We start from the raw sequence: 15685 nt of genomic DNA on the forward strand, positions 1-15685 counted from the left end.
CATCGTCGTCGTCGTCGTCGTCGTCGTGGTGGTCGTGGCCGTTGTCGTCGTGGTGGTCGTGGCCGTCGTCGTCGTGGTGGTCGTGGCCGTCGTCGTCGTGGTGGTCATGGCCGTCGTCGTCGTCGTCGTCGGCGCGTCGAGGAATCGGCGGGAGGACGGCGTCGAGTCGGTAAAATGGTCGCGCTCCACCGCGAGCTTTTCTAACCCCCCTGTCGCTATTTACTATGGCACCGGAACGCCGTCACGCGTATTCCTCGTGGTTGCCCGCGTTGACAATGTGACGTGCCGTTGGGGATTTTACGATTTGGTTAACCTCTGTATTCACGTGCCTAAATTGTTTTATGGAATAGGTAAAACAATTATTTTTTAATAATGTTTTGCATAAAAATTTTAAATAAATTTTTATATTTTTCTCTTAAAAAACAATTATTAAAATGTATCCTATCATTTTTCAGGATTAGATATACGTATATGTATTGAAAATGCAGTGTGGCGGATTAGCCCCGGGGGGTGGCGGTTCAACCCCGGCATTTTTAAGATTTCAATTTTTCCACCGTTGTCGTTTTTGCTCTATACCGGTTAAACAAAGCAATGTAGATCAAAATTTCCTATATAAATTTTGTAGCTAAAGGTTCACTCTTTACAGTGGTATACCACTTTTAACTAAAATTATTTATTTTCTTGTTAAAAATCGGCACCGAAAAAAAACTGGCGGTTTAGCCCCGATCTCCCCTACACGATATCTCTTACTCTCAGCATAACCCAGAGCCAACGACGGGGACGTGATAAGACTTGGCTCCATTCTTTTTGTTTTTTGTTTTTTTTGTTTTTTATAATTTTTTTTGTTTTTTTATATTTTTATGTTTTTTGTATTTTTTGTTTTTATATTTTTTTTATATTTCTTATTTTTATATTTTTTTCGTTTATTTATATTTTTTTATCTGCTTCGTAATTATAGTGTTTTTTGTATTGTTTTTTTATTTTTTATAATGTTTTTAATGCATAGCCTTTTCTTTAAACGTATTTTTCTTAGTGCAAAAGTAATTTTTTGTTATAAAAAGTTAGTTATAAAATGTTATAAAATTTAGAAAATAATCACAATTAACTTAATTAGGAAAATTATCTGCATAATCAATAATTATTCTCTTTACTTACGATTTACTTTATATATTTTTAATCTTAATATTTTTAAATCTTAATATGTCCGTTATTCCTATAATATTTGTTAATGTTTTTCACCTAAAAACACATACAAAATCAGATGAGGTTGGATTGTTTTGATTGGATTAACGCTTTCACGAGATGGTCCCACATCATTGTACTCGTGCCAGTACATCCCAGATTTAGTGTATCCAATGTAGTGACCCGCCGACCAACTTACAACACCGGCTAATGAATACATTCTATTCTTTATTTCGATAATTTTTGTAATTGAATCAAGTGTGTAGGAAATATCTTTGGGTCTAGTGTACCTGTCATCAGTTACAATACTTGTATCAATGATCACGTGCGGCCCATATTCTATTTCGTCTTCAATGAGCGTGCTGCACTTTCGACATGTCCGTTTTGTTTTATGTCCGTCATCTATTGCCTGCTGCATGAAACCAAAACCGTAACACAGTATTAAGTCAACATTGATGCTGAGAGTAATGCTTTGCGTGTCAAAATTATATCCGCATTGGCAGAAAACTTTTGTTTTGTGGCTTGGTATATTTTCAAAAACATATTGAGCAAAGTGAGCAACATTACACTCAGTATCCATGCGCTTTATTGTTCTTGGGAACGATTCTATTTTGAATAGTCCCATTTTGGAAAGTATGTCTACTCTCTCTCGGTAATCAACCATCGTGAGTTTTTGCTTGCCTGTTAGTATTTTCAGAGCCAATCGTATGGTCTGATTATTCGATTTCTTAAGTATCTTGCAATAGACTCGATTTGATGCCATCGCGCTCATGATTACTTGAAACAACGAATCAAACGCACAAGTTCTCTTTAGGTTGAGCCTAAACTTTCCCATAATTACAGGCTCGCAAAATAAGCCATTTTTAAATACTGGAAGTTTTGAGACCTTTGTATCTTTAATATATTCCCATTCCGGGCATATATCCAAATATGAAGGTTTTGCTCTTTTCTTGACCGGAGATTCTTTTGGCTCAGCGATGCTCCTCGATTCCTTTTCGGCTTTCCCACGCCAATTCTCACACGTATTCCAAATGCTGCAGTCATTAGCCGTACTCGATTGGATGTCTTTATCACCTATGAAGGGATCACTTGTCAAACTGTCCTCACAATCCGCATCGGTCTCGTCGTTGATAAAATTCGATACGTTTTTACACTCTGTCGGTTTTAGCTGTTCATGACCAATTGAAGAAGAAGTCCCACTATTATCGTCCAATATATCAATTTTATTACCGTGTTCAGTGCATTCTATTTCTGTCTCTGTTGATTTTTGCTTTTTATTGCCAATTTGAGGAGTCTCGCTGTCATTGTGTGGTATGTCGATTCCATTATCATGTTTGGTGTTTTCCGTACTTCTGTGTGGTTCGTAATCAGATGTTGTTTCCAACCCGCTAGTCGCAAAACTGAATTCGGATTCTCGAGAACTTTGGATGCGTGATTCAGATTTATTCTTATTAGTGATCTTTCTGCCTTTTAAATCTCTTTCTTCTATTAATGGCAGATCTCGTTCGTTAGAAGCCAGTTTCACTTTGCCATCAAGATAGTCCAAATGAAGAAGAACAAACTTATCAATGCGCATTGGCAATTTAATGTCAAACGCACGGCGTTTCAAATCGTTAAACTCTAATTCCACCGACGAGGACGTTGCTATTATTGAACTTTCTTCGAAATGACATCACATAATGCCGGTCCAAAGCGGCAGATACGGAATTAACTGCTTTTTCAGACAATTAGCAAAGTCGGGATTGAAACATGCGTTAATTACGCTTCCGTTTCTCGATTTTCTGCTGATATTTTCCGCATTTCGGTATAATGTGTTCGCCCACATCTGCCAGTCGGTATCAATGTCGTCTTCTGCATCACTACTCTCGCTGACCTTGTCCTCATTAGATTCTTCGACATTATCCTCAATGTCCTTGAAAGGAACTCCTTGAATTGTCTTATTGAGAGCTTGGATACGTATTTTAGCTGGTACTGGCACTCCGTCGCTCGTGTTGCCGATTGATTCACTTAATGATACAGCCAGTATTGATTCAATAAAATAGGTCAACGTCTCGAAATCTTGCATTTGATATGCTTGGGAAATACACCGTATATAGAATTGTCGTACTGCGCTTATTTTTCGGTCAAAGCATTTCCACCGGGACACCATGCAAATAAAATGACTTACATCAAGCCTTATATATGACATTGGTATCACGCGAGAACCTTGTACAACAGCATCGTAGCATTTTTGTAAATAGTCTCGCATATTGTTAATCTGCCAAATACTTCGGCAACGGCATTTATCAAAGCACGTCCGAAGTCACATACGACTGTGGGGGGTCGGGGCGCACCTTTGGACAGAATGAATCGTAAAAAATGCGCAATCAGAAATGATCTTTGATCAGCAGATACCATCTGAAAAACTGGTACACTACCTTCTTTGGTTACCACCATGCATTGATATAGAAACACATGTGGGTCTTGCTTCGTTGCTCGTTTCGCTATACTTCCAGTTGCATCAATCGTTAGAATAGCACTTGGATTTTTTTTGCACCGAGCAGTGTAGATTTGTTGCTGTTCTGGTGACCAATACATGCAATGAAATTTTAGTAAACCAATGCTGTGAATAGAACCCGCATATTTTCCATATTTTGATTGTTGAAGCAGGTTGATTGGAGGATTCACGAATTCCAACCCAAGTAACTTAAGTAATTGCTGCTCCTTTGCTTTGCGTAAGGTAGCAGCATTTGGCACGATTGGCAAATTTTTTCCTCCAAACTTCTTCATACGCTTTGCCTCGTTTCGCTGGAAAGTGACTGCATCTTTTCGTTGCTCTATCATTTGATTGGCCACTTTTTCACGGCGTTTGCCTCTCAATTGTCTCTTTTTTCTGTTTGTGTGAAGATCAGATCGAATGTTTTCTATTCGACATGAAAATATCACGTCAATGTCTCTTGTTGGCGCATTCTGCAACCGACCAATTATTTTAGCTTTGCACTCGGTGCAATAACCAATGAACTTTGCATAGGTTTCTGCAGTAGCAGAGGGAGTCATCAAATTGTTTTTAAAAGAAAATACACAGTCGATCGATCGATGCTGCTGGCATATTCGCTCAACGATGACATCGGCCCATCCTTCTTGTAATTTCCAATAAATTCGCGCACCAGAGATTTTTATTTTTGGACTAATTTCTAACCATTTCTGAGCAGATAGAACCAATTTTATTTTCTTGCAATCCACACTTTCCGACAAGTTGCAACTAGGATCGGTACTTGAATCAACATCGAAAGCTCTATTGCTAATGTTGGGATTTTTGTCTCCCTCTGGATCAATTTTATGCGTCGACGCGATTAACGTCCTGAAACCATTGCGATCCTCATTAACAATCGTGTATACGTGACGTGGTTCAATATGTGAACCTCGCAGCGCCATACGATTGGCAACGAGGCGATAAACTGGATGCGATGGAGGTAAAATTCTGCCGTTAACATCAAGAGTTCGGCAATCATTCTGGAGCAAAATCTCTTTTAATATCAATTTATCGTAAGGCATTCTGTCAACGTACACTCGACCTAAAATGCGAGATAGTATCTTCTACACTTTTAGCGGTACTTCAATATTTTTGATCATTTACAAATTAGGACGAGAGCTGACAAACATGTATATATGACGATACGAAAGAAGATATAATATGTATGAATCGAAAGAGCTGTTTTAAAATCATACACAAAGTAGATTTTGAAGCCTGTGGGATTTATCAGATTTGAGATTCGAATAAAAAAGAAGGAGAAGTAAAAATAAAATTAATACTCAATATATCGTCAAAAATATCAATGCAAAATTCAATACAGTTTGATAATAGAATCGACGGTAACAAATAAGCATATGAAGAAGTAATGATTTCTATACATTTCGTAGAGATCACGTACGTCATATGATATCAGTTAAATTCACGTATTAAAAAAATGAGGAATATCGACGTTGTAACCATCAGTAAGAGAAGCACGCTTATGTCAACTTAACGGAAGAAATGAGGTTTCGTATACACGCATCAAGAGAGTTGAAGAGAGTAGGTCTATGTGATAAGGATCGTGGTGGCGTGACGGGCGACAGCGCTTGTCCCACCACAGCGATGCGTCCACGCGTTCGCAATCGGTAACAGCACATAGAGGGGATATGCTGCTGGTACGTGGAGGGGAGCGCTCGATGCGTATAAAGTCCTTTGGACGCTTGGAGTCTACCATTACTTTATACGCATCGAGCGCTCCCCTCCACGTACCAGCAGCATATCCCCTCTATGTGCTGTTACCGATTGCGCACGCGTGAACGCAACGCTGTGGTGGGGCAAGCGCTGTCGCCCGTCACGCCACCACGATCCTTATCACATAGACCTACTCTCTTCAACTCTCTTGATGCGTGTATACGAAACCTCATTTCTTCCGTTACGCGCGAACTGCGCGAAAAATATTTTACAATGACTAGAACTATTGAATATCGACTAGCATCTCACCCTTATCTGTCTTAAAATGCATTTTCCAGGCAGTATTAATTATTTAAAAAATTACACAACGTTGGTAGTGCACAGAACTCTTTAGAAAATTGTTAAATACATTCGGAACTGCGCGAAAAATATTTTACAATGACTAGAACTATCGAATATCGACTAGCATCTCACCCTTATCTGTCTTAAAATGCCTTTTCCAGGCAGTATTAATTATTCAAAAATTACACAACGTTGGTAGTGCACAGAACTCTTTAGGAAATTGTTAAATACGTTCAGAACTGCGCGAAAAATATTTTACGATGACTAGAACTATCGAATATCGACTAGCATCTCACCCTTATCTGTCTTAAAATGCATTTTCCAGGCAGTATTAATTATTTAAAAAATAACACAACGTTGGTAGTGCCCAGAACTCTGTAGGAAATTGTTAAATACGTTCAGAACTGCGCGAAAAATATTTTACGATGACTAGAACTATCGAATATCGACTAGCATCTCAGCCTTATCTGTCTTAAAATGCATTTTCCAGGCAGTATTAATTATTTAAAAAATAACACAACGTTGGTAGTGCCCAGAACTCTGTAGGAAATTGTTAAATACGTTCAGAACTGCGCGAAAAATATTTTACGATGACTAGAACTATCGAATATCGACTAGCATCTCACCCTTATCTGTCTTAAAATGCATTTTCCAGGCAGTATTAATTATTTAAAAAATAACACAACGTTGGTAGTGCCCATAACTCTGTAGGAAATTTTTAAATACGTTCAGAACTGCGCGAAAAATATTTTACGATGACTAGAACTATCGAATATCGACTAGCATCTCACCCTTATCTGTCTTAAAATGCATTTTCCAGGCAGTATTAATTATTTAAAAAATAACACAACGTTGGTAGTGCCCAGAACTCTTTAGGAAATTGTTAAATACGTTTAGAACTGCGCGAAAAATATTTTACGATCAGTAGAACTCTCGAATATCGTCCAGCATCTCTCCTTTATCTGTATTAAAATGCGTTTTCCGGGCAGTATTAATTTTTTTGAAAACACAACGTTGATAGTGTCTAGAACTCTTTAAAGAATGCATAAATGTATTCATAATTGTACAGAACTATCTTGGAAAAGCCAGAACTCTGAAAAATCGTTCAGCTTGATATATTTGTTACACTATATTCGTTAGTTTTTACGTTATTTTAATCAATGTTTTTGGTTTTAAACTGCAGAACTCTTTATAGAACTCATCTTTAACTGCAAATCAAAATCTGATGAGATATAGTAAGGAAACTGCTGTAAGACAAATTTTGAGACGCAGCGTGAAGTTGTCGTTTTAGTCAACTTTTTGTCTGAATCAATTCTTTTGCTTTAATGGTCGGAACTATTTGTTTAACTCATAGAGAAACTCTAGAACTGTAAACAATTAGTGAGTTTCCACGCCACACAGTGGGCCGAGAAACTAGAAAAAGTGGCCAAAATACTAGAAATGTTCTAATTATTATAAAATATGATAGTTCAAGGTTTTTGGAGTTGCTGAACTCGAATCCGTACTCAAAATTGAGAAATTCAAAATGGCGGATCCAATATGGCGGACAAAATTGCTAAAAATGCTCCGATTGTGTAGCAATTTGATACTAAAAGGTTTTCGAGGTTGCTGAATTCGAATCCGTACTCAAAATTCACAAATTCAAAATGGCGGATCTAATATGGCGGACGAAATTGCTAAAAATGCTCCGGTTGTGTAGCAATTTAATACTAAAAGGTTTTCGAGGTTGCTGAATTCGAATCCGTACTCAAAATTTAGAAATTCAAAATGGCGGATCCAATATGGCGGACGAAATTGCTAAAAATGCTCCGATTGTGTAGCAATTTGATACTAAAAGGTTTTCGAGGTTGCTGAATTCGAATCCGTACTCAAAACTCAGAAATTCAAAATGGCGGATCCAATATGGTACCTACACAATAAAATGATATGATTATGTAATTAAAACGCCTGCAGTTTGCCTACAAAATCTGTAGTTTCCGGGGCCTACCACGAGGAGGTTACAGTGCGATTTCAGACCCCTTAATTACCGTATCAGTAATTCGGGGTGCTTTATTAAAATGAGTCCCCTCGCCTCTCATTGTATTCGAGGTGCTTTGTTAAAGTGAGTCCTCTTGCCTCTCACTGTATTCGGGGTGCTTTCTGAGTGAGTCCCCTCGCCTCTTACTGTATTCGGGGTGCTTTCTGAGTGAGTCCCCTCGCCTCTCACGTTATTTAAAAAAACCTTCAGAAATCAATGATCCGAAATTAATCTTCGTCCGACAGTTCTACGTCGCTGAACAAGAGTGTTTCTTCAAGATCAGACGAGACCTCATCGTTGGCCTCGTCCTCAACGTGATAGCTTGAAATTGTATTTGCTTCAGGTATCGCGAATAATTCTGTCACTTCAGAAGGAAAGGACAGTCTCGTTCTCTTTTGAATTCTTCTCTGAAGATCCACTGTCGATATAATTGGATCTGAGGTGTCCATCGCTCTATAGAAAATGTCTTCTAAGTTTGATTTACGACTGTGCTTTCTGCTATGACGTTCTCTGTACTTTTTATAATCTTTATTTCTCTCCGATGCCTCCTCACCAAGCATTCCCACAGGAAGCATACAAAAGTTTATGATTTCAGGAGCATGGATTAGGATTTTATGCAGTGTCGAAGGCATAGGATACCAAGAGTAGTGAGCGACATAAATCTGAGCTGTAGATGTGCACAGTGTGTCAAAACGAACAGGATTAATTGGAAATTCGCAGGAAAGGGCAATTAAAATTATCTTGAAGTTACGCACTAACTGACGGTCCAACCCAAGATAATTGGCAAAAGAATCGGGATATTCAAAAGCTCGACGTGCCGTGTTTCCGTCATTGGTAGTGCCACTACCTCCTGCTTTTGGTTTGTCTACTCTTAATCCTAACTTTTCCCAAAGAATCGTCTGAATTTCTTGTTTTCGTCTTGCAAACTCAGCTTTGTCACTTTTACTTCTCATCTGCCACTTTTTTATGTTGATTCGGTATGCTATATGCAGACAACACTCGAGAAGTCGTATCCAAGCATGCAGAGGGCTAATTCCATATTGGAGTGATTTTGGATTAGGTAAAAATAAGCCTTTTAACCGATTGGAAAAATCGTTGAATTTGTTCGGCGTTGCGTGACATATTGGGCAAGTCTGCATCGATTTGGTTCCCGTAATGATATTGAGAACTTTTCCGTCTATTAGAGTTAAATGTAACGAAAAATGTACCCGTATACGATAATCATTCAAGCTAATTTCAAAAATCCTTAGTTGATTTATCTGATCTTCTATCAGTTGCTTTTGTCTCATGATTACATCGCTGGATTCTTTGACATATTCTAACTTCAGTGGACGACAAAACCTGGCAGACTGTGTCGATCGATTATTCCAGAATATGATGCCAGTAGAAGATGATAATCGCAGAGGAATGAGAGTAGTAACGAACAAATTTTCATCATTAACAGCTTCTGCTTGTTCGTTTTGATATCGCTGTTTATAAGCTGAATGACCAGAACTCCCGTCGAATCCCCAGGAACAAATAAAGACGACATCAAGATCAGTGTTGTTCATACTTTGATGTATAACTTCTTCTTGCAAGTTCACGATTCGCTGTACAGTATGATTAAGTAATGATTGAAGAGGAACTTCAGCTATAGTTTCGCTGATCATAACTACTTCTTTCGGTGGTCTGCACTGTGCTTTAGCTCCTCGAACGTCATTATACGGTGGCCAAATGTCTGCTCCGCATAACCTTGCTTCTAAACGCATATTTATGTAAACATTTATTGTCAGTGAATTGTCCAATAAGAAAGATAAAGCTTCGTTTGGAGTTTTCTTCTTTATAGACGTCGACGTGTCCAGTAACTTTCTAACTTTGCTTGGACGATGTGGACTTTTGGACAGTTCTTTCAGAACTGCATGCAAATCTTTCTCTCCAGATTTTCGTGCTGCATGTTTACAAGCCAATATAATTCTGTTCGGATCATGTTCGTTCTGTGTACTTATCTTCGCAATCTCTCGCCGTTGAGATCGTTCAGATTTTTTCTGAAATTCGAGAGGTCGTCGACCAGCACTCGATTTACAAACGAGGTTTTCAAAATCGTTTTCAATGCGTAATTCTGGAAGATGAAACTCAGAATTTAGCCAGGCTGAGTTTTTCAATTCAAATTTATCAGCCTTTCTGCTAGCCGCGTTGAATTTTTCATTGCGTCTGGTTCGCAAAGATGACACACAGGCCTTTAACCGATCTAAATCATCTTTTCTCAAATTTTTTGAATCAATTTTTAGCTTTGTCAAAATGTAATCAACGCCCAAATGTCTTTCAGAATCACTGGGAATTTGGTCAAGAACCTCCCTTTTTGTTAGTTTCGACATATTTATTTTGAAAACAAACCGCGTGCTTTACGATGTATTTTACGAATTTCTATAAGATATCCGTGAAAGCGCAAAAAAGTCGCCGACTGAACTTCAAGTATACATTGGAAGGAATGCTATGAAATCGTTCTTGGCTTGATGGAGCGTGTTATGGTGTGTTATGCTGATCCGACAGCGTACATGATACTATAAAATCCAATAAAGCAGACATACAATGAACCAAAACAATAACACTTTTTAATTCTCGTGTTTATAGGAATATTTACATGATAAATGCATACACAACATTTTTAAAAATTAGAGGAAAATATTGAAATTTGTGTAATATGGTCAAAATTATGAAAATCTTCAAGAAAAAATAATTGTCCTTATAGGAAAATTTTTAAGTTCAAGCCATTTGTTAATGGAAGATTAATTAACAAATTAATATAAAATTTTTATCAACAGTACATTGAGTTATGCAGATAAAGTTAGTATGCTTCCTTAGTCGAAATTTTGCAACCAAATTTTGGCCACTTTTTCTAGTTTCTCGGCCCACTGTGCGCCAGCTTCATACACATGAAATCAGATGGGTTTTGTAATTGTAAATTATTTTCTACGGAGTTTAATCGTCAGAACTATTGACAGAATGTGTCTAGACTGGAGAACTTTATGGAATCTTACTCCTCCGTGATCATGTATTCGAAATACAATGAGATGCTCTCAGGTGTTTTTGGAAGTTAGCATCTTATTTCTTAAAAACGCGATTTTAATAGTAAATTTATCAGAACTATTGTTAAAACTTATCAGGAACTGTAGAACTATGCTGGATGCAAGTGAATTTGCAGTTTATTTGTGAGATGCTAACACTTGAGATGCTAGCTTCACACACGTATATTTAATGTCAACTTAATGACTTTCTTAGTATCTAATAAAATATTTATTTGTAGCAACAATATTTTTTTCATTAAATAAAATATATATTTGATTTTCATATAGGCTTATTGCTTTCTAATTTTATGCAAAAAGCAAATAAAAAACAACGTTTCTTAAAATTTGTTTATTTTAACTTAAAACTAAAGAAATACAATTTTTTAAATAAACTTAAAGTATAAAATATATATAGTACATAGTATAAAAGTATGCAATTACAGTTTTATACATAGTTAATTTAATAACAAATCGAAGTTTTTTTAATTATGCGGCATAAGAAACAGTAATATAATGCTTCTCATTCATGCGTGTTAATTTTCGTCGTTACAGTGCCAGACTAGAGTCAAGCTCAACAGGGTCTTCTTTCCCCGCTAATTTTTCCAAGCCTGTTCCCTTGGCAGTGGTTTCGCTAGATAGTAGATAGGGACAGTGGGAATCTCGTTAATCCATTCATGCGCGTCACTAATTAGATGACGAGGCATTAACGTTCATCATTACCTATCATTGTCCTGATTGTCAAGATTCTCGAGGTTTTCATCTGCTAGTGTTAAGGGGGATACATTTTTCAATTCCAATTCAGCGAGCACATTTTATTCGTCACAGAATGCACTCGAGTGTTGCAGTTCATAATCGGTCAAGATGTTTTTATGTGCATCAATAACTTTAATTATGCATTCAGCCGTATTAGAAGTCGTCGGTGCATTATTTTTGGTTGAAACCTGTACATGGGATTAAAATATTGCGTGATTAATCAGAAAAAGGTCATAAGCGCCGAAAAGTGCGATTTAAGTAGTAAAAGAGCGTATATTTAAATATACATATTTTTGTACGCCAATAGAAAAATGATTGCGAATCACAAAGCCGAATTGGCGTTCGAAGATATTATTTATAAGACAGGCTTGAAATAAGGACTATATGAATACCGACCAATGTCGACATTTTTTCCATTTCTCACATTTTTTAATCGAATAACAAAAAAGAAGTATGTACATAACCTATACGTGTGTACCCTTATGAAAAGGTAGTACTGGTTTTAATACTGGAAAAAGTATTGGTGAAAGTACTAGAGACATAAGTACTCAAAGTACTACTAAATTCGACCATACTGACTTCGTCAGTACTCCTTCCCAGTACTCAGCCAATACTCATTCAGTACTCCCTTCAGTACTTCCTCTAGTGTACTCCCTCCAGTACTCCCTCCAGTACTTTCTCCAGTACTCCCCCCAGTACTCCCTCCAGTACTCCCTCCAGTACTCTCCACAGTACTCCCTCCAGTACTCCCTCCAGTACTCCCCCCAGTACTCTTTTAGTACTTATCGAATACTCGTGGGATACTAACGTGTGGTACAGGCGCAGTAGGGGAGAGTAGGCACCCTTGAATCACGTTTTTTCAAATTACATTAAAAATGGTTTTTAATAACTTTATTATAATATAAATGAGACTATTCGATGTTTAATATAATAAACTTTGTTTGTAAATGATTTAAGAAGTAAATTTTCAGAAATATTTTGCAAAAATAATGATATTTCGAAATGCTGCGTTTGTCACAGTGGACCCCACGCGTGGGGTCGATTGAGCCATAGCGTAGGGTACACTGTGACATGTAATGTGAAAGGTAGGGTACCCTGTGACACGTAGTCTATTAACTCTTCTCTCTACAAAAAGGAAAAACCAAGACTGTGCTAGAGAACCAATTTATCAATAATCGTGTCATATTTGTTTCATCAGATGACCTAAGAAATTGAAAACTGAAAACAAAGTCCTATAACCTCACTTTTTGTCGTAACCTAGCAGAGATCAACGAATATTGCCTCACAGCGACTCAATTATATGTGATCTGTAACTAAAGGGTGAAAAATACAGAAATAAAAGTGTGGATATGATTATCGATGGAAATTATTTCATTTTATAGGAAAATTTAGGCACTAACATTTACTATTCCGCGATCGAAACACACTACGAAAACTCGCGCTGTCACGTAGGTAGGTTAGGTAGTTCTGTAAGCGTGGCACAGAGGACCCCATCAACCTGCGTCACATTGGACCCCACTGAACATCGATATTATTTATCGTAAATATTTCAGATACAGAACAATTAAACGTTTTTGTGCGCACGTTGGTATTGAACCTAGATCCTCGACGAACGTCTTATGAATTTTTTTTTAACTGTAGAATCCCTAGAAATCCACATTATACATATCAAAAAGTTATGACAAGTAAAAATTTACTTTGCAAGGCTCCAATTACATATCTGCCTTTAACTAAAGTATATATGCTTATTTCGGCATAATTTTTTGATGGAAGTTATATGTTTCGAAAACAAAAGTTTTCATACCCACCGTCATTATTTTGCAGAACGTTAATACAGAAAACTCGCACTGTCACATTGGACCCCGTGGCTCAAGGGAGCCCACTCTCCCCTACTTGCGCAGTACTATCCAAGTAGAAAAAAAAGTCAAGATGATATCAAAATAACGTCATATTGATAGTTTAGTGTGTTAATTTGGTATTTTATTAATTTAATATTTCCAAGATACGTTACGAAAAAGTAGTACTAGCAATCAGTACTCAGTACTGAGTGATCAGTACTCGTAGTATTGACAGTATTAGTATGTTAATACTCATGAATATTGCAGAATGTCTGCAATCAGTACTGTGCCTATTGGTTCTTACAGTACTGGCAGTACTATCATGATAGTACTCCGAATATTAATCTGATAAAGTACTGACCACTTCAATACTTTGAAGTACTAATGAGTATTATTGCTTGTAGTACTGCCAGTACTGTAAGCACTGACAGACACAGTACTGACCATTCTGCAGTATTCATGAGTATTAACATACTAATATTCTCAATACTACGAGTACTGATCACTCAGTACTGAGTACTGATTGCTAGTACTACTTTTTCGTAAGGGTACGATTGTTAAAATTTATTTGACAACGATTAAAGATGGTTATCACAAATACGATATATAATTGTTTTCAACATTACTAGATGAAAAAACAACGGCAATAATTCGTTGAAGAGAAACGTTATAAGCTTACCTTAGCTTTAAGAGCTTCGACAGCCTTCTTATATCGTAATTGATCACCAATCGAGGCAATTAATAAAGGGAGAATATCCACCGTGATTTCTCCAATTTGGTTAATTCCAATTTTGTTTTCTGCAATCGCAATTATAAAAACATTATTATTAAAACTGATGATTATACATTTCCTAAAACTGAAACGACATCGAAACGACGGAACATTCGAAAAAACTGATTTTATTTAAATAAATTTTATTAAAATAAAAAAATTTATTTTATTTTTATAGAATTTTTATTTGAACCACACATGCCCTCTCATTTGATAAAAATATTTGTTTATTTGAATAAGATCAAAGACACGAGATGACGAAAAGCTTCGTATTCATCATACATTGATCATCGATATATTGTACGAGCTTTTTATAAGTGAAAGAAGAAGGACCGACATACATTTTGACTATAAACGACTAATAACCCATTATGATAAAATAATTGTAAAAGTTATTCTTAATGAAAGGTGATAATAGGGCGCCGGTCATTTGTCACATCTCACATAGATGTATAAGTTTCGTGCATTTTAGAATTTAGAATATACTTATTTGTGAAAATTTCTATGTAGCTCTCCAAGCCTGAATTTTGTAAGAATGTCACCATCTCATGATCCATCTTCACTGTTACAATAACTCTCGAGAAAACTACACTGCACACTACACACGTCTGTACAGGACGAGAAACAATAAAAAGTGACGGGCGCGCGCGACGCAGCCAGCTATATCTATTAGCATGCGCAACTTGATTTTACCGACTTGAGTATATTATCTATTTGACCAAAATAAATACTTATTTAAATTTTCAATTTTAAATATCGCGTTTATTTAAGACCAAAAGAATATTTCTTTATATATATATGGCACAGCTATACATAAATAAAATTATTCAGTTGCACCAAGTAACTCTCATAGTCACAATCTAATAAAAATTTTGTTCGCACAAATAAAAGTATGTTATATTCAAATAAATAGTATTCTAATGTACTTATTTATTTGAATGTAATAAATCATTTCTCTGGGTGCGTATAACGAATAACAGATATCGAACATACATACGGATTAAGAAAATCGCGTCTTAAGTAAATAATGCGCTGATACTGAGTTTTTGACAATTATATTTATGTATTGATATAACAGTTTTATGTATTAACATAAAGTGTGTAATTCACACACTTTTCTCAATATAATTGTATAATGTAAGATACACCATTTTGCACTGAGCTCTTCATTTCATTTATAGTTGTATAAAACATTAATTTACAGAAAAAGATTCGAGTTATTTCTCTTAAGTGTACTTGCGGCAAGAAATAATTGTTTGTATATGTATTAATTGATACAAGTAATCAATGAATTATTTCTAGTATTTATGTCATAAATTTAAAAAAAACTTCACTTATTAACAACTGTTATATTCAAGTAATTACTTTTATTAGTTTTGATAAAATGATTTTCTACTGACAAGTAATTGTGTTTTTGTTTCAATAAAACATTCCCTTCATTGACAAATTATTTGTTTTGGAGATAATTTCATTGAAACAAAAATAAATTTTATTGTTGGAAGTAATTATTTCTTTCAATTTAGAAATCATAATTCAAGAAAATGTATTTACTTA

General features: G+C 36.1%; 1 long non-coding RNA gene across 1 annotated transcript in view; it reads left to right on the plus strand.

The window, feature by feature from the left end:
* Window positions 1–13127, plus strand: part of LOC139779288 (uncharacterized) — a 32439-nt gene extending 19312 nt beyond the window's left edge. Inside the window, exon 6 of the long non-coding RNA XR_011719850.1 lies at window positions 11321–13127. This is a non-coding gene — a long non-coding RNA (uncharacterized lncRNA). The remainder of the gene's footprint in view (window positions 1–11320) is intronic.
* Window positions 13128–15685: the final 2558 nt, after the last annotated feature.

The sequence above is a fragment of the Temnothorax nylanderi genome, unplaced genomic scaffold, assembly GCF_030848795.1.
Source record: "Temnothorax nylanderi isolate EJ_2023f unplaced genomic scaffold, tnyl_v1.0 TNYL_tig0217_pilon, whole genome shotgun sequence".
NCBI lineage: Eukaryota > Metazoa > Arthropoda > Insecta > Hymenoptera > Formicidae > Temnothorax > Temnothorax nylanderi.